Below are 26,185 nucleotides of genomic sequence, written 5' to 3'. Positions count from 1 at the left end.
ACAAACTATTGTCATTACATGTTACTGAAAGATCTAAATTTCCCATTGAAGTTGTGTGGGAAACAGACTTGTCCGTTTCTCTTTCTGTTTCGGATAGGGACAGATTTTGGTCCCAATTATTTAAAGTTTCTGCCACTGCTCATACAACCCAATCTTTGTATTTTATTTACAATAGAGCTGTTATTACACCTGTTTGTATTTCCAAGTTTTCCTTTTCCTCTTCTCCATTATGTTGGCCTTGTTCTAATGCTACCGGCACTTTGTGTCATCAACTTTATGATTGTTCAAATGTATTGATATTTTGGAAATCTGTTTGGGCTATTTGTATGAATTTTTTTAAATGTGATTTTACTTTATCATTACAACATGTTTTTCTAGGCTCTTCCTCACCTGATGTTGATGACTCCTCCTCTATCTCCTTACTATTTGACCTTTTTATTGCATTAGCATTCAAAGTTATTTCATCATCTTGGAAAGATAATTTCAAAATGTCCTCATTGACTTGGTGGAACTTTATTTGTGATGAACATAGAATTGCTAGTGTTTCTTCTCTCACTCTCTCTCAAAAAATTAAATCTAATCTCCTCTGGCTACCTTTTACAACATCTCTCTCTTCACATGCACCTATGCAGTTCAGTTCATTTAATCTTTATTTCGAATAAAAATTCATAAAAGACAGCAATATTTAAAAAGACATTATCAACATTACAATATTATACAATGGTTCCCCCAGGTGCATAGAAAGGATTTATCACAATCATATACAAACATTAAAAACTGATAACTGTTAAAAAAAGGGGTTACAATTAAAAAAGGGTTTACAGTTTCTTTATGCGAATTAACCACATCCAACCCAAAAATTTAGCAATACAAATCACTGATTTAGCAGTGCGTAAGTCGCGCAATTTAAGCAAGGCTACATTGCTTCCTCGACAATTCAGTGTTTTGCAGATTGGTTTCAGCCATTTTAATCTAGGCAATCGATAAGCAGGACATGCAAAGAATATATGTCCAATACTTTCCACCTGGTCGGGGCAGAAGGGGCATTTGTTGCTTGTGTTCATTGCCCACTTCACAGTGAAGGACTTGATCGGCAAGGTTCCCACCCGAAACTAATGGTACAGCTTACGGTCGAGTGTTTTGCATATCAAGTCCCAATAGGGTTCAAGGAACGGAGTTAACTTGTGCGTTAAAAACTGTCCCGTTAGGCTGTTCTCTGAAGAAAGGGTGACCAGTACAGATTTCTTAGTAGCCCAAAATAGCTCTTTGAATTCCACTTTAGATGGGAAGCTAGAACATTCGGGGTGTAACCATAGTTCGGGGAGGCCCATAGAATACAATATTTGTTTAACCTCTTGTAGCCATGGAATTTTCTGGGCACCCCACAATGCTCTAACCTCACCCAATTCATGAGCAAATAGACTAAGCTCTTCGGTCGTCCAAAGACGACGCCATAGAGCTACAAGGCGATACTGTGCCATCTCATTCAGCGGTTTACAACCTAAATCTAAAAGCAAAGGTTTAACGGGGGAAGATTGAGGAAGTCCTACTAAATTCCGAAGAAACCTATTCTGTGCACTGGTTACCGCCAGCAAGCCCTTGTAACCCCATATATCCGCCCCATACAGGATAGCTGCATTCACCTTGGCCTCGTAAATTTTTAACGCAGGTGTAATGCGTTTGGTCAAGGTTTTTTTCTGTTCCTTCAACAGGCATCCTGTGAGGCGAACAAATTTAAGAGTCAACACCTCCAGTTGGGGTTTCCATGTAAGTTGGTGGTCAAGAGTCACGCCCAAATATGACATGACTTTAACCTGTTCTATTGGGACACCCTCTAATAAAAATGAACTTGAAATAGGTTTGTTTTTATTAAAAATCATAAATTTAGTTTTGTCAGCATTAATCTGAAGGTCATTAACTGTGCAAAATTCAGCAAATCTGTTTAGGGCAGCCTGTAGGCCGCTCCGAGTCCTTGAGAGGAGCAGGGTGTCATCGGCGAATATTAACATGGGGTACTTTGAACCCCCCAAGGATGGAGCATCAGTATGTACGTCATTGAAAAATGCAACCACCCGGTTAATAAACAGGAGGAACAAAGTGGGGGCCAGCACGCAACCCTGCGGGACCCCACGTTCCACAGGGAAGCTAGCAGTTACCTGGCCCTGCTTACCCCATCTTACATGGGCAAAATTATCCTCGTGTAGGCGCCTTAGTAGATCTAGTAATTCAGGTGGAAAGCCCATGAGTCTCAGGGCTGCCCAGAGTTTTGCCTTGGGTACCAGGTCGAATGCCGACCTGAGATCGATAAAGGCAGCGTAGATGACACCGCCGCCCAGAAGAACCACCTTCCAGTACAGCATGGTGAGACGAAACACCTGGTCTAAAGTGCTGGTGCCTGATCTGAACCCTGCCTGCATGGGGGAGAGTATGTTATTTTGCTCTATCCACCCCTGTATTCTGGCTAGGGCCATTCGTGAATCCACTTTTTGAATAGTATCGATCAGGCTGATGGGGCGATAATTTTTCGGTGAATATCGATCCCCTTTCTTATAGACCGGGAGTATCTCAGCCCCTTTCCAGGATTGCGGAATCCTCTCTCCAGCTGCGATTGAATTAGCCAAAGTTGTTATATAAGTGACCCACAGATCTAAATTTAATTTAAAAAGGTCAGCTGGTACTGCATCAATGCCTGGTGCTTTCCCGGACTGAATAGAATTTAGTGCATGTTCAGTGTCGGAGTTACTAAAAGTAAGCCTATCCCCGTGGGAAACTAATGTGGTCCCTGCTAAGGGATCTTCAGCCAGCTGGGAGACGTTTGGGTTTTTGAATTGAGTCGAAAAAAAATTCACCCAATCTGCAGCGGAGACATGGTTTTCAGGGGATAGTGAGTCTGAGCCCCTGCCCCATCTGACTATCTCCCAAAACTTGGTTTGGTTGGACGACTCACAGGCTTGGAGGAGATCAAGCCAGTAAGAATCGTCCCAATCCCTTTTAGCCTCCCAAATGATTCGTCTATAGTCCTGTCTCGCTGCCCTGATAGTGGGGGTATTTCTAGATTTCACTGCAGCAATGAGAATGCTGTGGGCTTCTCTACAATTTTTATTATACCAAACCTTGGTTTGCTTCGCTTTCTGTTTCCGGCATGGCCTAGTAAGAAGTTCCTTAATAGCAGCGAAGCAAGCCTCATGGAGATCAGCAATGTTGGGCTTAGGAATGTCATTTGAGGTTACTGCCATCATCCTATCTCTTGTGTCTAGGACCAAATCTTCTATCTGGCAGACAAGCTCATGGTCGGCTAAAACCCTAGGCCATTTGACCCGTCTTCTGTTGTCACACAAGACAATGTCAGATGTAATACAGGATGTTTCAGCCTGGGGAAGCCCTAGTCCAGGAACCTTGAGTATAAGTGAGAGAGGATTATGATCACTCTCTGGCCTGGTTTCAATAGACATGTCACTAACTAAAGCCCAAGATTCAATGTTGATTAGAATATAATCAATGCGACTTGCGCTAGACCCATTATCAAAGGTTGGTTTTCCCTCCTTGTCAGATAAACTACGGCCGTTCACCACTCGGAGCCCCCATTCTAGGCAGAGTCCAAGCCAGTGGAGGGCAGCCTCAGTACCCCTGACACCCTTGGTAATTGATAGTGGGGGAATATCCCAGGCGAAATCTTCCTCTGAACCTACATCCTCAGCAAGGTTCGGGATGGGCTCAAATGAGCAGTTCAAGTCGCCAGCCACTATAATGAGCTGGTCACTTTTATACTCATTTAAGAAGACATCCAAATCATTAACAATTGGTTGCTTCTTACCCCCCTGGCATCCTCTAGCATAAATATTAATAAGGATGATATCCTTACAATTCACCTTACTTAGGGATATACAAAGGAGGTCAGGGTTCGTCACCAGGATTTCCTTAATGCTAAAGCCAAGTGTGTTTCTTACCCATATGGTGAGACCACCCGAAGCCCTACCCTTCATACCCTGTACCGCTGGTTTATATAAGTTTAAGAAGCCTAATCTAAACAGAGGGGCAACAGACCAGGTTTCCTGGAAGGTGATGATATCATGTGAGGTGATGTAATCTACCCAATCATCATTATCCAGGCGGCCCCGTAAGCCAGCTATGTTCCAGGAGGCTATTTTAATTTCATGAACTGTGATACCAGGGCATAGATTGTCTGACTGTGCCAAAATACCTAACTCAGCCGGGATGAGATTTTGGGCATTGACAGATGTTACTCGTTGGCCTGGTGGTAACATAGAACATCCCATACTGGAAACTGTCGCGGTGGGCGGAGTAGAGTCTGCTAGGTGTATTGTAACATCCGCCCCCCCGAGTCAGTCAACCTCCTCCAGGCAGCCAAACATATTTGATGTAGGAGCCCCCTGCCACCAAGTACTCTGGTTTGGTCCACCGTTCCCAAAACCCCTATGCCTGGTTTTTTGAATTGTCGTCCATGACCCACCCATTCTATGCTGATTTTTAGGAGGATAGAAAAAAGTGAGGGGTCTGACAACAACTGTGTGGTCTTCTTCACAAGGTGCCCAAGAACAAAGATGCTGAGCAGTATGGGGGTCAGAGAAGGTCACCACTATGCAGTCACCCATGATGGATTTGTGGGTGGGTCCAACCCATGGTACTCTTCGCACCATTAGTACCCGGCTTCTTTGGTGACTGGGAAGCTGTCTGTTTGTATTAAGCCAGTATATTACCTTGTTTTTAAGAGACTAATGGTCCTCTTTTGTTTGAGAATCAAGGGTAGGTACACCAGCTAATACAATAACATATTGACTGGCTTCTGGCGGTAAGTCAATATAACCACCTCGGAAGTTAGGTCGATTATGTTCGAGAGGTGGCAGGGTGTTATGGGTTGACTGTTTGGGCTGCTGTGCGGCAGATTGGGGCATGTGTTTAGAGCGTGCCACATTCTGCTGATGATGTAATTGAGTCCCAACAGGGTGTGCTGTGTCCCTAGCATGACAGGTATTAGGTTTAGGTTTGGGTGGTACCGGGTCCTCAGTCGGGAGGCAAACGCCATGATTTGAAGCGTTAGTGGCGTTGTTCCCAATTTTCGTGCGGGGTTTGGGCACAGGTTTGGGTCTACAGTCGGTGCCTCTGCCTCTATTGTCTGTGAAGTTGAACCCTCCCCCTGCGGAAATTTGGCTTCCATTTGCTTAAGACTTAGACTAGCCAATGTGACGATTGTCCTGTCCATTTCTAGCAAATGGTTTTCCATTCTGGAAAGTCTAAGTTCCAAGGGGGTAAGTAACTTTTTAAGTGTGTCCCAGACAGTTTGTACGAATTCCTCGTCCCCCCTCTTGTCCCCCTCTACCCCACTCAGTCTACCCTCCCTTGGTCCATCTTTGCTCATTACGGGGAAAGCTTCCACCAAGGGAACATTCGCAACACCATCTGAACCATAGGAAGTGGTACTAACAGGCAAAACTGAGTTGGTTTCATCATTTACTTCCCTATTGCCAGAGGTACCTAATTGCCGTCGACAATTGAAAAACTGGGCTCTCGCAATTTTGGCCTTTTTGCGGGCAAATGCAGACCTGGCCAAACTTTTCTTTTGCTGGAGGGCTGTTTTTTTAGCATGCGCAGCAGCTTTGGGCAGTTTACCTTTCCCTAGCGAGCTTTCACCAGACACAGGAGTGGGTGGTGGAAGCTCCACAGTGGGATTCAATATGGAATTATTAGCTTGTTGGGATGGGGACAAGGATGGGCGGTGGTGTATATCAACCGTTGTGAGCAAGGGTCGAGGGCCAGATATACGCTCAGGAGTCAGTGCCAAAGCAAGGTTACCTAATGAAGATTTCTTAGAGGTAGCTATATTTAAGGACAATTTACGAGCAGCTTCAAGTTCTAGGGAAACTCTATGCTGCATTTTATTAATTTCGGCATCAATGGCCAAATTTGTCTTGGTTAGAAAATCGTCCAGGGTCCCGCTAGGTCCATTATGACCCCTGGCAGTTTTACTGTGTGTGGCCCTAGTACACATGGTAAACTAAGGGGAGCTATAACACAAGTAAGAAAGACTAGCTCACAACCCAAAGAGTTCAGCCAAGGGATATGGCCCAGACCAGAACTCTAAGACCTCGAATGGCCTCAAACGGCCCGCTCTTAGCCCGGTCTTTGCCCCGGGCTGCGTCCCGCGCTGCGGGAGTTCACACAATGTTTGTAGTAGGTGGAAAGGGCGTGGGGCGGAGTTTCAGGGAGAGCGGACCGGAAGATGGGCTCTGTCTCGCAGGGACACCTGGGTCAGGTAGTCCCTGCACGCTCGCAGCCCTGAAGCTTAGCAAGTTCCAAACGCCAAACCAAGGAACCCCCACGGCAGCAGGCAGAGACAACACAGGTCCCGGTGCGAAGCGGCACCCGCGGAGCGGGTGCGGCGAGCTCCTCACAGGAAAACAGCAAGGGCGGCAGGTAAGCGCTAGTCCCACAAAGCGCTGACAAAGTGCAGGTGTCCCAAGGGTCAGGAGCAACTCCTGTTGCTTATAACACTCCTCCGATGGGCGGGGGGCGGAGCTTCAGGGAGAGCGGACCGGAAGATGGGCTCGGTCTCGCAGGGACACCTGGGTCAGGTAGTCCCTGCACGCTCGCAGCCCTGAAGCTTAGCAAGTTCCAAACGCCAAACCAAGGAACCCCCACGGCAGCAGGCAGAGACAACACAGGTCCCGGCGCGAAGCGGCACCCGCGGAGCGGGTGCGGCGAGCTCCTCACAGGAAAACAGCAAGGGCGGCAGGTAAGCGCTAGTCCCACAAAGCGCTGACAAAGTGCAGGTGTCCCAAGGGTCAGGAGCAACTCCTGTTGCTTATAACACTCCTCCGATGGGCGGGGGGCGGAGCTTCAGGGAGAGCGGACCGGAAGATGGGCTCGGTCTCGCAGGGACACCTGGGTCAGGTAGTCCCTGCACGCTCGCAGCCCTGAAGCTTAGCAAGTTCCAAACGCCAAACCAAGGAACCCCCACGGCAGCAGGCAGAGACAACACAGGTCCCGGCGCGAAGCGGCACCCGCGGAGCGGGTGCGTCGAGCTCCTCACAGGAAAACAGCAAGGGCGGCAGGTAAGCGCTAGTCCCACAAAGCGCTGACAAAGTGCAGGTGTCCCCTATGCATTAACTCTCTTTTTCTGTCTTTTATCTTTTAACTCTCTGAATAATCTATTTCTTATTTCTCTCTTTTCTTTTCCCCTTTTTATTTTTCTTTTTCTTCCTTTTCTTTTCACATATTGCATTTACATATTACTCATGTATTCATATTTTGTAATATGGTCTATCATTTGTGAATACCTTCACCTTTTTTTTGCTGTTTGTTTCTTTTTCTTGAAAACTTAATAAAAATTCTTAAACCCAAAAAAATATATTCTAAAGATATTTCATAACAGTAGACACTCTAAAATAACTTTCCTGAATCCCTGCAGATGCTTGAATCAAATTTGAGGTTCTGTTCAATGTGCAATGGTTAATGGCCCAGAGTACTGCCAGATTCAGGCCACCTACAAGTGGCTCTGTAGAGACAAGATTTGAGATGGCAGTCATCAGTTTCTGTGGGATTTTTCCTATGATTGGGTAACTTCTTTTTTTCTGGAATTGAGAAATAATCAGCAAATTATTCCTGGTAATCTGTGGCCTTTTTACTCGATCCACATCAGACAAGCAATGTGTTTCAAAGTTCGTATTAACTTGGAAACACATTACTTGTCTGTGTTTTGTTATATGCCAAACACTGGCATGTGGATTAAGTAAAACGAGGATTTGATTTTGGACAGCATACTCGATTTACTTATTTGGAGATTTTGACGACGAAGTCTGAATTTGAAGTTATGTACCATCGCAGACGTAGAATCTAATTGGAGAAGGTAATGGATCTCTAGAAACAACATACTTTACTTGTTTCAGGCCCTGAAGAAGCCTTAATGTATGGGTAAATTTGCTGGCTGTGCTAAACATTTGGTCATAAAAAAGAAGATATTGAATAAAAGTACCATTACAAGCAAATAAAAGACCTCTCGTATCATTTTTTTGCTTTGAATACAGCAATGTGCTGAATCAGGTGTTTTCATTGTTGATAGTTGCCTCTTTATACATTTATATTTACTAAAATAAAATATGGAGAAATCTGCATTTGAACATCCAACTTTTTACGAGCTCTACTTACTACACCAATCTCAAATCTTTTCAGTACTGAGAGCTACTTCTGATCAATTAACAACATTGTGAATTAGCAAAGGTCGAGCAACGTACAAACTGTTCAGGAAAGCCCAGCCCATCAAGATCACTATACATTTCAAGCACTAATTTGCAATAAGCCTAAAACAGTTAGTTAAATAATGCTTACATTGCAGCTCATTTTAAAAATATGCAAAAAATTGAAACTGTGATCCCTGGTGTTACTGCATCTGCTGCAGTACTGACAACTAAGCCCCTAACACTGTCCCCATCAATCAGTGTGTGTGCATTTAGAGAAATGCTTTGGTGTCATTGCAGCCATTTCAAACCCATGTCCAAACAAAAATAATTGAATTTCTGACATTGCTGATCATCATTAAAAAGTCCTTTTAAGTGAAGTGATGTATTGGAATGTCACTCATAAGCGCAGTGAAAACAAGGAAATGTGTCACTAAGTGCACTCAAAATCTATAAATGTTGCAAATATAGAACCAGAGCCTGTTGCTTTTTCTTAGCCACAGTGACAACCATCTACACCATTGTAAGCATCTGTGCAAGACAACAGAGGTTCTGTGATATTTAGAAAGAGGTCCCCAAAGTGTTTCTGCCTTACGTTGTAACCCTTTGTATCAGCTGTGAAACTCTCTCTCAACATGGGACAGATGACTCAATTAATTAAAGGTTTGTCATTTAAATTAAGTTGGGAGGAACACTTTTAAGTCCCCTTTCAGACTACGCTTCATCATCAAGAAGGTCCGTAAACTGAGCCCTAAAATGTAGGTAATAATAATAATTTGTTATTTCAACAATTATTCTGAAGTTCTACGCATTTAAAACATGCAACTGTTACATGCATCTGATTCAGAACAAAAATCAATTATTTCCCATTAAGCAAGAGCTATGTAATAAAACAAGGTTTTGTTACATGCATTTGGTTCAAAGCAATTGTTTCTCTTTATTTATGTGCAGCTTTGTTTACAGTGACAGTGGTCTGTGGAGATGAAGGTGACTCGCACAATGGTTGATGAATTATCTCCTTTATTTTAAGCTCCAATCTAGAGATCCCATTCATTAGAGGTCTGACCATTCTAGCTTCTCAGCTCCAACTCCTATGCTTAGAATCAACACATTCTAATCCTGGAGTGGTCAGCACATTACAGTTCCATGCTCAGTATTCCAACATACCACAGTCCTCCCTCATAATAGTAATCAAACAAATTAAACTGTACAATTTTTTTTCACAAGATGATACAATGCAACTCATGTTAAATCAGCAGAATATAACTTACTAAAACAATTATTATGCATAAATCAGCATATTCACAAATTAAACTTACCCCAAATCATCAAAACAGGTTGGTCTCTCACTCACTTGTAAACCTTTCATTTTTATGGTCTGATTTTTCTCATTGTTGTGACATTTCTCTGTCATATGCCATAACCTATGACCGTAAAACAATCTCAATACCCATGAGTGCAATGTCAATGTATTTCATAATCTATGCCTGCACAACAGTGTTTATATCTTGAGTAACAATGTCAATATATGCTATAATCAATGATTGCAGAACAATGTTGTTACCAGAAGAAACAATCTTGATGTACAACATGATCTAGGCATGCATAACTATGTCAATCTCATTAAAGACAACGTATGCTATGACAACTCTACACACATTGTTTAAATTGTTGGTAAAATCGAAATTAATGACTGACGTATTATATTCAGAAGTTCTAATGAACTCGTATCATTTCTGTTGGATTCACCGAAGGTGACCGCCCCATCAACCTCAAGTCAGAGATATATGGCCAGATAAGTCCTGTAACTCCAAACCCATGCATATGGAGTGACAGGTCACATGTGGGGTCTCACATAGCCCAAAGACAAATGCGCACCCAGGGAAAACCCTGATCAATCCCATGGATATATAGTTGCACAACATGAAGTTCCGAGGAACTTTGGGCTAGATGTATGTAATTCCCAAATACCGAATCCTTAATACAGATTTTTACCAAATCGGTATTAAGGAATCGGTATTTGCGATGTAGGAAAACATTCAGTAAAATATACCGCTTCGGTAAAATTCAGTAAAAATTAACGATTTCACAGAAATCGGTAAAAAAGTTACAGAAAACCCATTACCGAATCGGTATTACCGATTCTGTAATACCGATTCTGTAATACCGATTTAGTAAATACTGATTCGGTAATTTAAAAAATCTGTATTTGTCGAATCAGACAATCCTGAGCAAGCACATGACCTCCCAACCAGAAAGTGGGCACCCCCATGCAGGTGCACTGAATTTGTAGCTGTTGAAGAGACAGGGAGCAGGAGCAGGAGCAGAGGAGCTGCACAGCCAACACCCAGCTCACACAGAGGAACTGCACCATGTCCACATCTGAGAAAGGGAAGGATGCTGCTGAGAGGAAGAGAAAGCACAAGTTTAGTGAAAGGGAGTTGGAGGTCCTCATTGAGGAAGTAGTGAAAGAACATGACCAGCTCTTTGGGAAGAGATCACTAAACGTCCCTGAGTCTCAGAAAAGGAGCATTTGGATGGCAATCCAGGAGAAGATAAATGCAATTGGGGTCACACATCGCACAACTGAGGACTAAAAAAAGCGATGGTATGACCTGAGGGCACGTGCCAAGGAGAGGATGGCTGAGCGACAAAAGCAAGCGGGGAAGACTGGTGTTGGAAGCTCCACAGCGCCTGCTCCTACTGCCCTAGACCAACTGGTAAAATCCACCCTCCAGCCAGAGAGCATCAGTGGCATCGGGGATGTGGATAGCTCTGCTACACCGTCCAAGAGACAAGGTAAGTTGCATGCACAGCATGCTGTCTCCCCTCCCTAACCCCAATCCCCCTGCAACATTTGCAGTCCAGACCATGTTTTATGTAAGATCAGAAATGCATCATGGGAAATGTAGTCCCTCTCAATGGGTAGCAAATCAGCCACTCCCCAATCAGCATCGGCAAGTCACACACATCAATAGATGAGATAGCAGAGGACAGACAGCTAGAATGTCAGTTGTGACATTTATTTGCACACAGGTGCTGCAAGAAAAGTGAGTAATAGTACATTCTGTATCCACAGGTGGAACAGCGCCACAGGCTGCAGAGGGGGAGACTTCTGATGCCCTCAGGGAGGAAAACAGAAGTGAGGAAGAAGTCATGTCACCTTCAGACATTGCACCAACAACCCCACCACGGTCAAAGAGATACACAGTGGCTCCACTTCAGGAGATTGATGCCACAGAGGAGGACAGGCAGGAAGCCCAACAGACAACACCAGGTGAAGACACACAGCCATCTAGGGCACAGTCCCCCGTGGTGGAAAGCTTCACAGGTGTCCGTAGACGGTGACAGAGGTCACAGAGTCCTGATGCTGAAGGATCAAGCGCGAGATGTAGGAAGGCTATTACCAGTCGGTAACGGCCGAAATTAACGAATTTTGGCTGTTAACGACCGGTAATAGGTTTTTCTGATGTAGGTGGCCGATATACAGATTCGGTAAATACCGAATCGGTATTTACCAATTCGGTATATACCGAATCATCATTTACCGATTCAATATTTACCGAATCTGTAAATGACATGTAGGAAGCACTTTGAAGGGTGCTTTTGTGCTTTAGAGATTCTATATTCACCACCAATTATTAGTTGGTGGTAAATAACGAATACCTCTGTAAATGCAAATCTGTGCATTTACACCAGTGCCATGTGGCAGACATACATGCCCTTAGGGCATGTATGTGTGCCACATGTGCACACAAGCACTATTCAGGGGTGCAACTCGGTATCAATGTGCCACCCTGCCACCCTTGACTCTTTCCCTATTTTACCGAATCGGTATTTACCGATTCGGTAATTGACATTCATTCCTATGGGCCTCCAGGCCCATAGGAACACCACAGGCACACCAGCCCCCAGGACCATTCACCCAAGTCCAACTTTGAATGGGCTATATAAGTCTCAACCGCCTTATGGTTTACCACTAAATGGAGCCTCTCCTTTTTGCTCCAATGCTCCAGCATCAGACTCGGGAGCCACATTCCTCAACACACAGAGGGCTGGGATGGAAGCATTGTCCTCATAACTCCAAAGAAATTCAAGTCACACACTGCTAGCACATAGGAAAACCCATTGACTTGATTAGCGTCACCTCGATCTGGTCAAGCACATGAAGTACCAATGAGACCCCCTGACTCTTGTAAACAAATCGAGCAAACAAAGCAATTTCAACCAGTACCCTGTAGGCCCCTATGGGATTGACATGCAACCATGTGACCACCTTAGGTATCCTTTGTTAAAACTAGCAACACCCAAAAACACAGGTAAACATCCACCAGGACACACATACAGCGGGGAAAAACAGCCCAAAGATTTTTCAACCCTTCCAGAAGAACAGCATAATCCAGCAACTCAGCCTAATTAGAGAAAAACCTTGTTCCGTGCAGAGACACAAGGGATGAGCATGTGTCAACTGAAACATTGGCCTAAAATGCAAACAAGGAGATAGACCCTGAAAGAGAAAAATGCCTTCTCCATCTGTATCCGTGTAGGGTCAGGGCTAAGATTCAACCCAATGGAGTAGAACACCGTAGGTCAATAGTTATCACCCGGTGTGAGACCGACCCCACAGCACTGTATCTTTTCACTGAAATTAGTGACATCCAAGACAAGTTAGATAGGATACGCAGAAGGGGCACTATAGGTAGAAAAGAGGTTCCTGGAGGTAGCAAGACAACAGAGCCAGTGCACAAATACGCCTGCTCCTGCCTCCGTCTGCTGCCCCAGGCGGGTCCTTAAAATCTTTGGGCTTACCTTCTTTAGTGAAAATTGGACCAAGCCATGGAATTCCAGTGCATGGCGGATCACCTCAATCACATTAGGGGAAATTAGGCCCATGGGAGGGGGTCCAACGCTAGCATAGGTACCAAGATTAATAGGTACTCATGGTGTGAGGGGAAGGGACAACTCCAATTTTATGAAAACCTACACTGTATGTATATGTGTTTCAGAGGTAAAGGAAACATACATTTGGGCAGTAACAAAACATGTGGAGTGATACTGCACATCTGCATGGGACAACTCCTTGTTGATGGATATATACTGCCTGCCCTAAACCCAGCATGCACCTGGATGGTGGGTCCTCTGCACTCTTGTGACCAGGCACACACCAGCTCTGGTCATCCCTGGAAAATATCTGTCTGAGTTGTCTCAAAGGAGAGGAACTGCTGATTATTGTGGCTGAGCTTAGTACAAGGACATTCCAGAAGAATTTAGGCTGTTCACAGAGACTCAAGTAAACACCTGAGGATCAATAACTTTCTTCCTCATTCAAACAAAGGCAAATGACCGCTGGTTACAAATAACCAGGTGGGAGTTGCGGAAGACGATCAATGTTACTGAGCTCAGATTAAAGGCTATCAAGCAAGAACTGCGAGCCATTGGCTTTATGGTGATTCAACATCGGTATGTGTGGGGCTTGATGACCATGATGGATGGTGGGGTGTGTGCCAAGATTAGTGCTTTCTATTGTACCTTTTCCCCAGAAATGATATAGACAATGGAACATTAGCTCTTACCATCCAAGAACTGCATTGTCTGCAAGCAGACATGAAGAAGGAAGGAGATGGTCCAGTGTAGGACTGGTTGCATAGTATCTTTTTGTAGATCCCCCTATGGGTGTCTAAACTTTTCAAATCACTAACACCAGTTTTTACTGTTGTACTTCTGATGTGTGATTTCCTACAAGTGAGCATTTCCTGCTGTAAAAATACTGTCTTCAAATTAGGTAGCATGCACATAGCTTGGGAAAAAGTAATAGACACTACATACAAACACACAGACACACAACATTTTGAATAATATAAGCGTCATTACATATGAGGAGAAGTAATTGAAAATTCACCTAGAGAGGGAAATTTGAAATGTGTGAGTACAATGTCAAGGAATACCATGATATGTGCAGGCCCGAAAACGGCAATACCAATAAATGCAATGTCAACATATGCCATTACCTCTGCCTGTATAACAATGTCACTATCCATAAATGCAATGTCAATGTATGCCATATTCTATGCCTGCACAATAGTGTTGATACCAGCAGTAACAATGTCAATGTATGCCATAATCCATGCACACATAACAATGTTGTTACCACTAGAAACAACGTTGATGTATGCCATGATTTAGACATCCATAACTATGTCAATATCAGTAAAGACAATGTTGCTGTGTGCCATGACAACTGTATGCACAATGTATGCACAATGTTAAGGATTTCGGTAAAAATTATATCAATGACTGCCATATTTTTTCAGAAGATCTAATGAACTTGTATCATTGCTGTCTGATTCACCCAATGTACCCGCCCCATGAACCTAGTGTCAGAGATAAGTGGTCTGACAAGCCCTGTGGCCCCAACCCCACCTATTGATTGACAGGTCATAGGTGGGGTCCCACTTAGCCCAAAGATAAATGTACACCCAGGGAAAACCATCATCGATCCCACAGATAGTTAGTTGCACCACAAACAGGTCAGAGGACAATAAAACACATTTTTGGCAAAGGCGCATGTTCCCCAAAAATGCTACAAAGCTAGATGCCACATGTAGATAGGAAGACTCAGCAAATCAGGACATGACATGCACACCACACGTTCTCCCCAAACAAGACATCAGACACATACACAATGGCCAATACTAGCTCTCCCTAAGGTCGAGACCCATCTGTGTTCTTATCAGATGCCCAAACTTGTTAACTTACAACTGAGATGGCTTTTCAAGAAAGCAGAAATTGCTGAATTGTACCTCACAAGATGGGTATATTGTCAGCCAAAACTTTGAACAATGAGAGACTTTCCTCAGGTGCACTCTGTCAAGACTCTCCCGGCCACTGCATTTAAATTAACCAACCTGTTCCTATTTTGCCAAATGCATTTCTGTAAGGTAAATTCATATCTGAGCATCATCAATGCCCAAAAAAATGCTCATTAATTTGATAGGCTGCCATCCATAACCCTGAGAGTTGATGTCCAGTTTCATGAATTTTACAGAACCCATTATATTTTCTTCAAAAACATTTCTGGTAACCAATGTTATCCTTGCACCAGAATCAAACAACATCCTCACCAGAGAGCCATCAATTCTCATCACTTAAAATGACCCTTCTGACTCTACACTTTCAATTTTAAAACAATTTCTTCACACTCATTGCCAGGGTCATACAATACTTCACTCCCATTTTTCATATTTTTCCCAGATCTAAAGAAAGATGTGAAATATCCTTTTCTCCCACAGATTGTGCATGTAGCCTTCCGACCAGGACACTCTTTTAAATATGCCACCTGAACCACATTACCACTCATAAAGCATTTGATTTGACATTTCTTGGTAGCTCTTATATCTTGTTTACCCATAGCAAATGATTGCCCTTTAGGTTTTACCACATGTCTAGTTTCCTTTTATTTATGACTGACATTTTGCAATAACCTAACCTCCAAACATGCTTGTGAATGTTCACATGACTTCACAGTGCTTATTACTTCATAAAGCGTGGAATTATCCTTTAACCACAAAGCCTCCCTTGCTTTGTCCAAGATGCATCCCAACATAAACTGATCACAACCTATCATTGCACCAAAATTACATGTGGCTGCTAGTTTTCCAAGAGCATTAATATGTGCTTCCACTGACTCCCCAACATGCCACATTCTTCTTCCAAAATGATATCGCTCTAAACCTGGGCTTAACTTCAGTAAAATCTGTAGATCAAGTTTCTTGAGATAAATTTCATATTCATTAAGCCCATTTGCATCCTCCACAGACATCTAGGGCAAGTGTTTCGAAACCTTCTTGCCCCTCCAACCCCAAACAATGCTCAAATAAAGACATCTTCCTCTCAGCTCCAATAGAGGCACCACATACTCTGGCATAATGAGTGAAGACTTTCTTCCATCTCTGCCAAGATATTGCTGGTTCAACAGGAGAGGAAAGAAAAAAAGGACGAGCAGTGACGTTTTGCATGTTTGCCTCACGAAAGAACTACAGAAAAACCAAAGATGTCCTTATGTCATTCATATAATTACAACGCCAAGTCTAACCTGCAAACTGATGAGCAGTTCAAGTATAAAGCCACTGTAGACGTAAACTTAAATGATAAGTATGAAAAGTTAAAGGTGATGGTACACCAAGGTGATAATAGTTACTTGTGAATGTGTCACAGATTGCAATATGCTTAAATGGTATTCACTCATTAACCAAAGTGTGTGCACATAACAGATGATAGATAACTCATAACACACTGTGATGACAAAAGTGACATGTGTGCGTGTCACAGGTTGCAACACGCCAGAGCATCAAGTTGTTTGCCCAAATGTGTGCATATCACAGGCAATGACAAGCAGTGCCTAGACAGTTCGTATCACAAGTAATGTGTTTAATGTATGAGCGTAACACAAAACACATGCTATAAAAACAGATTATTTGTGTTCTCTGTGTTCTGTAAAGCTCCATCTTGAAATGGCCGCCACTTTTACTAAAACTTAACGTATCCTACAATTTAGGCAAAATTTTTCAGAGGTGACCACTGAGGTTAACATAACGTGCTTACATCAGCATAGCTGCAGGTGTGCTGTGTAGTGTCAAGCTCTAGTCGATGCATTCTGATACAGCGACTCAGAGCGTGACCACCCAGAGCCCGCAGCCCGCGAACAGAGCAGACGCGGCTCCCGGCGCTCTTTATACTCTACAAGGAAAATAAATATCTTACCAGCGAATCGTGCCTCTTCCTCATTTTTGGTGACCACCTACCTCTACAAATTGGCGACGAGGTCGGGATGGAGAGCGAGTGTTGCTCGGGACACACCTCTCATGCACAATGCTAGACGGCCCACGACCACGAGGCAGCAACAATACAGCACGGCAGGTATCACGCACACCGCACGCAGAGACCCGTCCCGGGACAGGAGGGTGGAGCTCACAGCAGACGGCGTGGGTAAATCAGCCCGACCACGGGTGCACGCGGAGGGGAGCATACTACCCGCCAGGAAGACGCGCCAAGCACAGGCCAGCCACAAGCACAGCCAGCCGAGCACCGGGACAAGCGCCAAAAGTGAGTAAGGCAGTCTGGGAGGTGCAGAGAGAAAGGGGACACGACCACATGTTCCTGTCCCAGCCCTCCAGCTGAGGCCCACACATGCGGTGGCTAGACACTTGAATTTGCACAGCGGTATCAGACACCACGCTTGAGGCAGCTGGCCTTCTGCCTGTGGCCCTGGCGGAGCAGGCACAGCGCAGGCGGGGAACCTGCGCCTCAGAGGAGCCCACCATGCCAGCACAGGCAGAGCGGGCCTGGAAGTCCCAAAGGAGAAGAAGAGCTCCCATAGAGACAAGCAGAGATGAGCGCCCAAGCCTCCTCACTCACAACGCCGGTCCCCTTTCTACCCAGGCCAGGGGAACGCTCAATGAAGTGGGAAGATTGGAGGGAATACTTTATGAACTACCTCGAAGCGCTGGAAGATGAAAGTGGTGGAGTGTTTCCCAGCAAAAGAAAGAAGAGGATACTACTCCATAGCCGGGGGCCAGAAGGCATCAGAGTTTTCCGGAATCTAGTACCGAAAATACGACAGGCTGATGATGAAGGCGTGTTCCAACACGCAATTGAAGACCTAGACAACCAAAAAAGATCGGTGGTGTGCACGTCCATAGACAGGTACAACTTCCAACAGAGAAAACAGGAAGCGTTGGAGTCGCTATAGATGAATATGTGGCAGCACCAAAGAAACTAGCAGTCACCTGCAAGTTTGGCTCTTAACATGATTAGTTTGTTAAGGACCAAATCGTCATGCACACCACGAACACCGCAATCCAAGAAAAGCTAAGGGTCAATGGAGACGCGTCCCTGAAAGAAGTGATAGCCATGGTAAAGAAAGCAGAACTATCCAAAAGATGTGCTGAGGCAGCTAAAAGAGAGAACACCATGAGGTCCATGGTCAACAAAGTTACAGAAGCAGGCCCGCCAGAAAGGAGCAAAAGTGAGGCGGGGAACACGAACATGCAGACCAGATATGTTCCCAGACCATTGCCCATGAAGAAATCCACAAATGAAGACAAGAACACTTGTTACAGGTATGGGAACCATGCCCATGCATCCCATGACAAATGTTGCCTGGCTTTCCGCAACAAATGGTTGTTCTGCGGAATCATGGGGCACTTTGAGAAAGTGTGTTGCCACAAGCAGAGAAGACCGGCAGTCAAGTACGTCGCACAAGAATCAGACAATGAAGGAGACGGGGACGAATAAGATCACAACGTGTTATACATAGAAGAACACATACTGGGCATCAACTGCAACCGCTCTAAGAAACCACAAGGTGAACTGTCAATAGGGGGAGTACATATAAAAATGGTGGCAGACTCAGGGTCCCCGTACACCATAATACAATGCAAGGTGTGGGATGAACATTTCAGACAACACCTAGGGACACAGCTGGTACCTCCGGACACTCGACCAGTCACGTTTACAGGTGAGACCACCCCCATGGTGGGGTACCGAGTCCTGCAGTTTAGCATAGGGCAAGCTATATGTAGCCAAAAAAGGGCCCTCAGTCTTAGGATGGGTCGACCAGGGCGAGTTGGGCATACAACTGGACCCAGGAGGTGTCACGCTGGTTCTGATGACCAGCCCAGAGCGACAGCCAGAAGCCACGAAATGGAAGAAAGAGTTTCCCACAGTGTTCAGAGGCAAAATATATTCTGTTCCCTTTGTGGATAGCGAAGGGCAGGTAATGCAGACATTTGTCCCCGTTGTAATCCGTCATGCCTGTTTTTCTCCCCATTGGTTGGTTGGTTGCCTGGACGTTGTTGTCCCAGGAATTGTTTTGTTTGAGGTATTTTCTATTTGCAAACAACGAGAAATAGAAATATTCTGTTTAGTCTTTGCAAGTAGAAAAGGGTAGGTTATGCCCCTTTGTGAATTCGTCAGTCCTACCCACTCCCCACTGGTTGGTTATTGTGGGGTAGCTCGCATGGTCCGCCCAGGAGACTACCCTTATGGAGGACATATGCTCTCTACTCATGGGCCATTTAGTAGAAATAGACCGACTGGTCCGTCCAGGAGGCTACCCTAGTAAGTGGAAGTACATCGCTCGGTCTGTCCAGGATGATACCCTAATGAAGGAATATATGTTCCCCTTTTGATCGATAATCTCGTTCCACCCCGGACCATTTATTGGAGGGGACTCGTCTGGTCCGTCCAGACGTACCCCCCCCCTAGTGAAAAGGACACATAAAATTATGAAGTGATCACCGTTCCCTACTAACAGAAAGCTTTAGCTCGAAACACGCTAAGGAAGAGAAAGAAAAATAAAAAAGAAATCAGGCTAAGTCAGTAACCCCCTGATGAGCTTTTGACTTCACCAAAAATAAGAAACATTAGAAAAAGTTCGTAATAAGAAATGAAAAATGGCGAAAAGATTTGATAGCAGAACATAGCCGCGAGGTAGCTAGGCTTCACTGCCTGTTCCTGCTCCCAACATGTCTGCCTCATTGCCCGCCCCGCCCAAATAACGGTCACATGAAATAGAAACAACTCAATAGGTACCTACCCCCATTCCGGAAGCTCCCGAAGTGCAACAGGTCCGCGGTTACGCCCATCCGGAAGGCGAGGCCTCGAGGCACGAGGGACTCGCCTGGCCACGGTCAGGAGGAGATGATGTTGGGCAGGCGGTCCAAAGGATGACAAGGACCTCTCCATCTTTTCTCTTCTGCCGCCCGGCAGGCCGCGGGGAGAGAGGGGGCTGTCTTGCCTCGGCCACCGACCACCCCTCTCTCTCACCCGATCCGGCTTTTTGTCGAAGGCCGAAGCCAAGGCGAGAACGGCGGCAAATCAAGTAGTCCCGCCACATGCCAAATTCGCCGCATGCCGTCGCCTGCATAGGTACAGGCAGTCCCGCCACATTTCAAGCTCCCTGGGGAGTTGGAGGTAGTCCCGCCACATGTCAAAAAGGGAGGGGGGGGGGCTGTCTTGCCTCAGCCGCCGACCACCCCCCCCCCATCATCAATGGCTGGCACGGCCAATGTCGAGACGACGGAGCCAAGGAACGGCGCGGGGTCGCTGGAAGGGGGAGGTGGCGCGAACGACCCTCCCCCACCTCCCTCCAGGTGGAGGCTTCCAGCGACACCCCAACACTCTTTGCTTAAAGAGGGTCAACATCAAAAAGCGGTCTCCTGCCCAGGACGGGCACTCGCTCCATATCGCCTCTCCTCGACCTTGAAGATTCTATAAGAGCCGGGGGTGCCCCGACCCCCTGCATGGGTGCCCCCGCCCCCTTCGCTGGGAACCACGACATCGGTGCTACTCCTGCCGGCACCAGACTCGGATCGGAAATGGCTAAAATGCCGCCACGGCGCAGGCTTGTTCAGTTCCGGAGGAACACCAAAATGACCCGGTAGGAAAATTGTTGCCGCCCTTCCCATTCTTTGACTCGTGGTCCATATTGTTAGACTGTTAACCACATTGCACGAAACTTTCTGAACTGCCAATGGAAAGTTCTGGGCCAACCATGCGAGACTAGAGACACTCTGACTGTGCTGGAACTTGCCTGACCTCACCCAAAATGGCGCCGACACAAAATGAGACGTTTTTAATGAACTTTGTTGCACCCTGATTGCGCAAGCTTTTTACCCCGAGATATATATATATAACGTTTTGGATAATGAAAGTAGATATGAAGGATATTGAGTATGTGCTTGGACAATGAATTGACTTAGGGTGGGTACCGATTATGAGTTGGAAAATGAATTGGTGTAATTTAAGGTAATGAATGAACATTGGATAATGTATTTATGAAATTATTAAAGATGACTTACTGACATGCATCATGCTTGCTCTGTAGGGGAGTCTAATACGATTTTATTGCACTGCCGCACTTTATGCAATGAACTGCCACCAGCTTCGTTCTTCCCATGTACAGTTCCAATCTGCTCCGTGGCTGGTCCACTGGGTTGTAGGCCTGTATTTATGCGTCAACACTTTTTATTAAAAGTATTTTAAAAAACGAAAGCATAGTTGTAGCGGTTGCCTTAATGAGTTTTGAATGTATTACTACTGTGAGCGACGAGAAAGTATGATGAAGGTTAAAGGTTAAAAATGACCCGATATCTAGCAACCACACTATGTTTCGCAGGCAGCCGGAAAAGTGCTTTAGAAGCCCTAAAACGACACCACAGAAATGCCACCTGACCGCCACCCTCGTACCCGATCAAAAGGGGTTACGACCAAGTAGCTCATGTTACACAGATCGTCAAGGATTATCTGTCTGACCTTTCTGGTCCATCTGGGCTTAAACGCCGTGATGGTAGGGAAGTGCACTACGTGGAGATAGGTCGAGTATGTGGTAGGTAAAACATTTCCGGATTACTGCATACTGATGAGGTTTGAATATTGCCCCCCCCACCCCTTCTTTCTCCTCCCTTCTGCAGGTCACGTCGGAACTCTGGCTGATGTATGGATGGACGACGACCGAACCGCCGATGAGAAGGGGAAGAAGGGAATATGAGCATGGTCCTTATGACAAATAAAAGTTTTTAAAAAGACGTAGACTTAAACATGACTGTTCCTCCTTAGAACATAGCAACGGGAGGATGGACTGACATAGAGACTGGACAAGTACTGAATGACAAAAAAAAAAAATTTTGACTAGAAACGACGCGTTAAATAATGTGACTGGACGGTTTGACTAGGTAGGGAAAGGACAAAGAAAAATATACGGGTAAGGGTTGCCACGGCACCACCCGCCTAGGAAGTTAGAAATGTTGCCGAGGTTCAAAATGCACTGCCCCCTTTCTCACACTCTTACAGATATAGCCAAGCTGTCCGACTGTTTTCCCGATCAATATTTGCCGTTGCCTCAGCCTGGAGAACTTCCCACCACAGGAGAAAACAGAAAAATGGTTTAAGATCTAACCATGGGTAACTAGCGCAACCAGGTTAATTTCTGATCAACCAACCGAGGTGTGAGTATTGGTAATTGGGAACGCTCGCAGGCATGACAAGCGAGAAGGGAAAGGGGGGAAGGGCAGAAAGAGCTAAGCACGTAGATAAATAGGATAGTAAAGATATGTAGAAAATATAAAAACAGATCTTGTAGACTAACAATTGTTTCCCGTCTTGTCGTGAATGTCTTGTATATGCGTAACATATGTGCCGTCTTCCCTGTCTGAGTTTGTGTGTGTGTAACGTACGAATTTATGTCTCCCCTCTGTCTGTATCTACAGGTCACCTGACCTTTGCCGTTCTGTGTTGTGAGCGCACTAAATGACCTATTTTCGTACACGTCTCTCTCTCTCTCTCTCCACTCCTTTTTATCTCTCTCTCTCTCTCTCTCTCTCCTTACATGTCATACGTGTACCGAATGGCTCGTTTAGATTGCGGACGACTCTCACTCTCTATGAGAGTCTCCCTATTTTTCCCTCCCTCTTTTTGGTAAAATTGTGCCCCACCGGCACCAGTCTGATTTGATACATATTGAACACGAAGGTGTTCAGCGAAATTGACCAAAACTAAAATAACTATATCTCGCCATGTTACTGCCTCTCCTTTCTGCAAAATGAATGAACTTGAATTGGCTGAGAAGGAAAGGACAGGTAAGACGACTAAAGTCCCCCAAATCTGGCCATTTATAGGGGAACTGTATGTCAATGGCATCCTATGTCTGTTCTTCAGAGACGAGCGCCAACGTCTAGATTGACACCCAATACCCAGATTGCCCCACCCCTTTGCACCCAAGCGCAAGCGCCCGAAGCATCCCCGCCCCATTTTTGATAGAACCACTTCTGCTGTCCCGGGTATAAACATAAATGACCATGAGTAGCTGTTGACCCTTGAGGAAATCTTGTTTTGCCCGACTCTCGACGATAACACCCCCGCCCTGTCTGAAAATGTTAGCCAGTCCTGAGGGGAAATGCTATGTAATATTGAATATGATGTAACGCACAGTTGATGGAAATGTCATTTATCCTCACGTGAGTTATAAATAAGACAATGAATGAACCTGCCATAAATTCAGTAGGAAAGTCTGACACATGCACTGCTTGGTAATTGACCTCTGACTATGACCGATGAGCATAAAATCTCAAATGCGTAAAATTGGGGGAGGAATTCATATGCGTAGATGTCTTCTTCTGCCATCTCTCTAAAACATTGTCTTGTACCTATTCAAAGATTCATGATCACCGGAGGAGATGGGTCAGATGTGAATGTTCAACCTGACTGCAGATCTTGGGACACGTATGACATCGACTAAAGGTGGAGCTGCAGAGCAACAAGGCACGGGATGAGACCGCAATTTCAACGTGGAAAATGAAAAATGACAGGGCCTCCTTGAAGCCCTCCGACTGCTAACCCACGTGTGCCTGGAGTCTCCGTCTGCCTTCTTTGGGCCCGATTGATAGGCCTGCCTGCTTGTTATCTTTTGCTCCCTTGGTCCCTTTTGTGTGTCCCAGGAACTCTGGCCCAACTCCGCTCACTCTCTCTCCTATCGACTATTTGAACAACATTCACCCACCTTCCCACGTGACTTTTTGCCAAAGGAAAGAGCTGCAATTATATGGGAAGAGGGTGTTGCCACAGAACAATAGGTGCCGAGCATAAGGCGCCGCCAAACGGACTGTTTAGGGAACAGGACTGAGGTCTAACAGTGGAGGACTGACCGCACCCTGCAACACGTAAGGATAGAACCGAGCTGGACCTATAGCTCCACCGCCGGTGCTCAACAGCGCCAACGAAAGTACCCGGATTAGAGCCTACCAGTGATGGCTCGTTGATAAAAGGACACTGTGATGAAGAGATCTTATGTATTGAACTGAATTCCGCTCCCAACTACCTGGTCAAAAACTGTTCATTGGTCACAATTTTTAAGTCAGAAAGATTTATGCTATGTAGTGCTTTTAATTGCCAGGAACACAACGAAAAAGTAATTTCCTATGTACTGCATTCTCCCCATCACCTTAACTGTCTATGATTGTACGCCACATGTTAGTATCGACAAAGTGCTAATTCGTCAACGATGCTTGTCTACCTGTAATACCATCAGCTGCAAAAATGATTGCTGTCATGTAAAAAGGGGCGACTGTGAAATCTGACGAAATTGATGTACATAGACAGCATTCATTTCCCTTCTTCTCCCACTCCTCTCCCTGTGGGCACCATGGATACTGTAAATTATTGACCGTATCACCCTGCCAGTAAGAACCCGTACCCCTATGCATATGTACAGCCATTTTGGGCACCTTGGCCTTTCTACCCATTGGAATCCCCAGCTTCTCTCCTGCGCGTACCTCGCACCCCCTCTCTCATGTATAGACCGTGAAACCCTTTCCCTTTGCGCGATCCTGATATGAAAGGTAACCCTCCTGCTTGGCCCAGGCCTTCCCCATTTCCCTCTCAAAGAAGCATCCTTCGCCTCAGCTGACATAGCCCCCCCCCCCCAGTTGTATCTGACTGCCCCTGTTCTCTCATGTACAGGTCATAAGGTCTCTCTCTCTCTCTCTCTCTTTGCGCGACTCTGGCCCTGCACGCACCCTGACCCCCTCCTTCTCCTCATATGAGCAAGTCATAAACCCCCTTCTTCCGCAAAGCTCTGTCCTTGAGAGTCACGGCCGCGCCTGACCAGCACCTCCTTCTCTTCTATGAATGCCCCTCTATTGACAAACCCTCCCTCCACGCTCGATTGTCCCCGCAGGCATGAATACCACTCCTTTGATGACCCCTTCCCCCGAGTTCGGCTGACCACACATGTCCGAGGCCATCCCCTAAGCCAGGAGATACCATTTACTGCCCTTATTGTATGCCTAGCCACCCCACCCCCTGGGCCATGATCAGGCGCACACATCCTACGAAACACTCAGCTGCATGATTGCCCTCCCCTCTTATCAGCAGGTCAAGGGTCCCCATTGTGAACGTATGTGGAGTAGGATCATCACGAGGATTATAGGGATGTCTTTCTTTGCGTCATACTGTCTTGATTGTGCCATCAAATGTTTTGCAAGGTATAAAAGCAAGAGTCTCAAGCTCACTTGTTAGAGCACCTCCCGAAAGACGCTGTGTTTCGTGTCCGAAATGACTGGCTCTCCTCATGAGAAATAAACTCTGTTCTTGATTCCTGCTTCCAGCGCCCGTCTCTTTATTTTGGTAATTATTCGGAATGGGAACTAAGAGGCGGTTTGCGCCAGCAGCCTGGGCATCGATGGCAATGCGGGCTCATTTTCTACACCATGGTAAAGAAAGCAGAACTATCCAAAAGATGTGCTGAGGCAGCTAAAAGAGAGAACACCATGAGGTCCATGGTCAACAAAGTTACAGAAGCAGGCCCGCCAGAAAGGAGCAAAAGTGAGGCGGGGAACACGAACATGCAGACCAGATATGTTCCCAGACCATTGCCCATGAAGAAATCCACAAATGAAGACAAGAACACGTGTTACAGGTATGGGAACCATGCCCATGCATCCCATGACAAATGTTGCCTGGCTTTCCGCAACAAATGGTTGTTCTGCGGAATCATGGGGCACTTTGAGAAAGTGTGTTGCCACAAGCAGAGAAGACCGGCAGTCAAGTACGTCGCACAAGAATCAGACAATGAAGGAGACGGGGACGAATAAGATCACAACGTGTTATACATAGAAGAACACATACTGGGCATCAACTGCAACCGCTCTAAGAAACCACAAGGTGAACTGTCAATAGGGGGAGTACATATAAAAATGGTGGCAGACTCAGGGTCCCCGTACACCATAATACAATGCAAGGTGTGGGATGAACATTTCAGACAACACCTAGGGACACAGCTGGTACCTCCGGACACTCGACCAGTCACGTTTATAGGTGAGACCACCCCCATGGTGGGGTACCGAGTCCTGCAGTTTAGCATAGGGCAAGCTATATGTAGCCAAAAAAGGGCCCTCAGTCTTAGGATGGGTCGACCAGGGCGAGTTGGGCATACAACT

Source organism: Lissotriton vulgaris, chromosome 1_1, assembly GCF_964263255.1.
Source record: "Lissotriton vulgaris chromosome 1_1, aLisVul1.2, whole genome shotgun sequence".
Classification (NCBI taxonomy): Eukaryota; Metazoa; Chordata; class Amphibia; order Caudata; family Salamandridae; genus Lissotriton; species Lissotriton vulgaris.
This window is presented reverse-complemented; position numbering follows the sequence as displayed.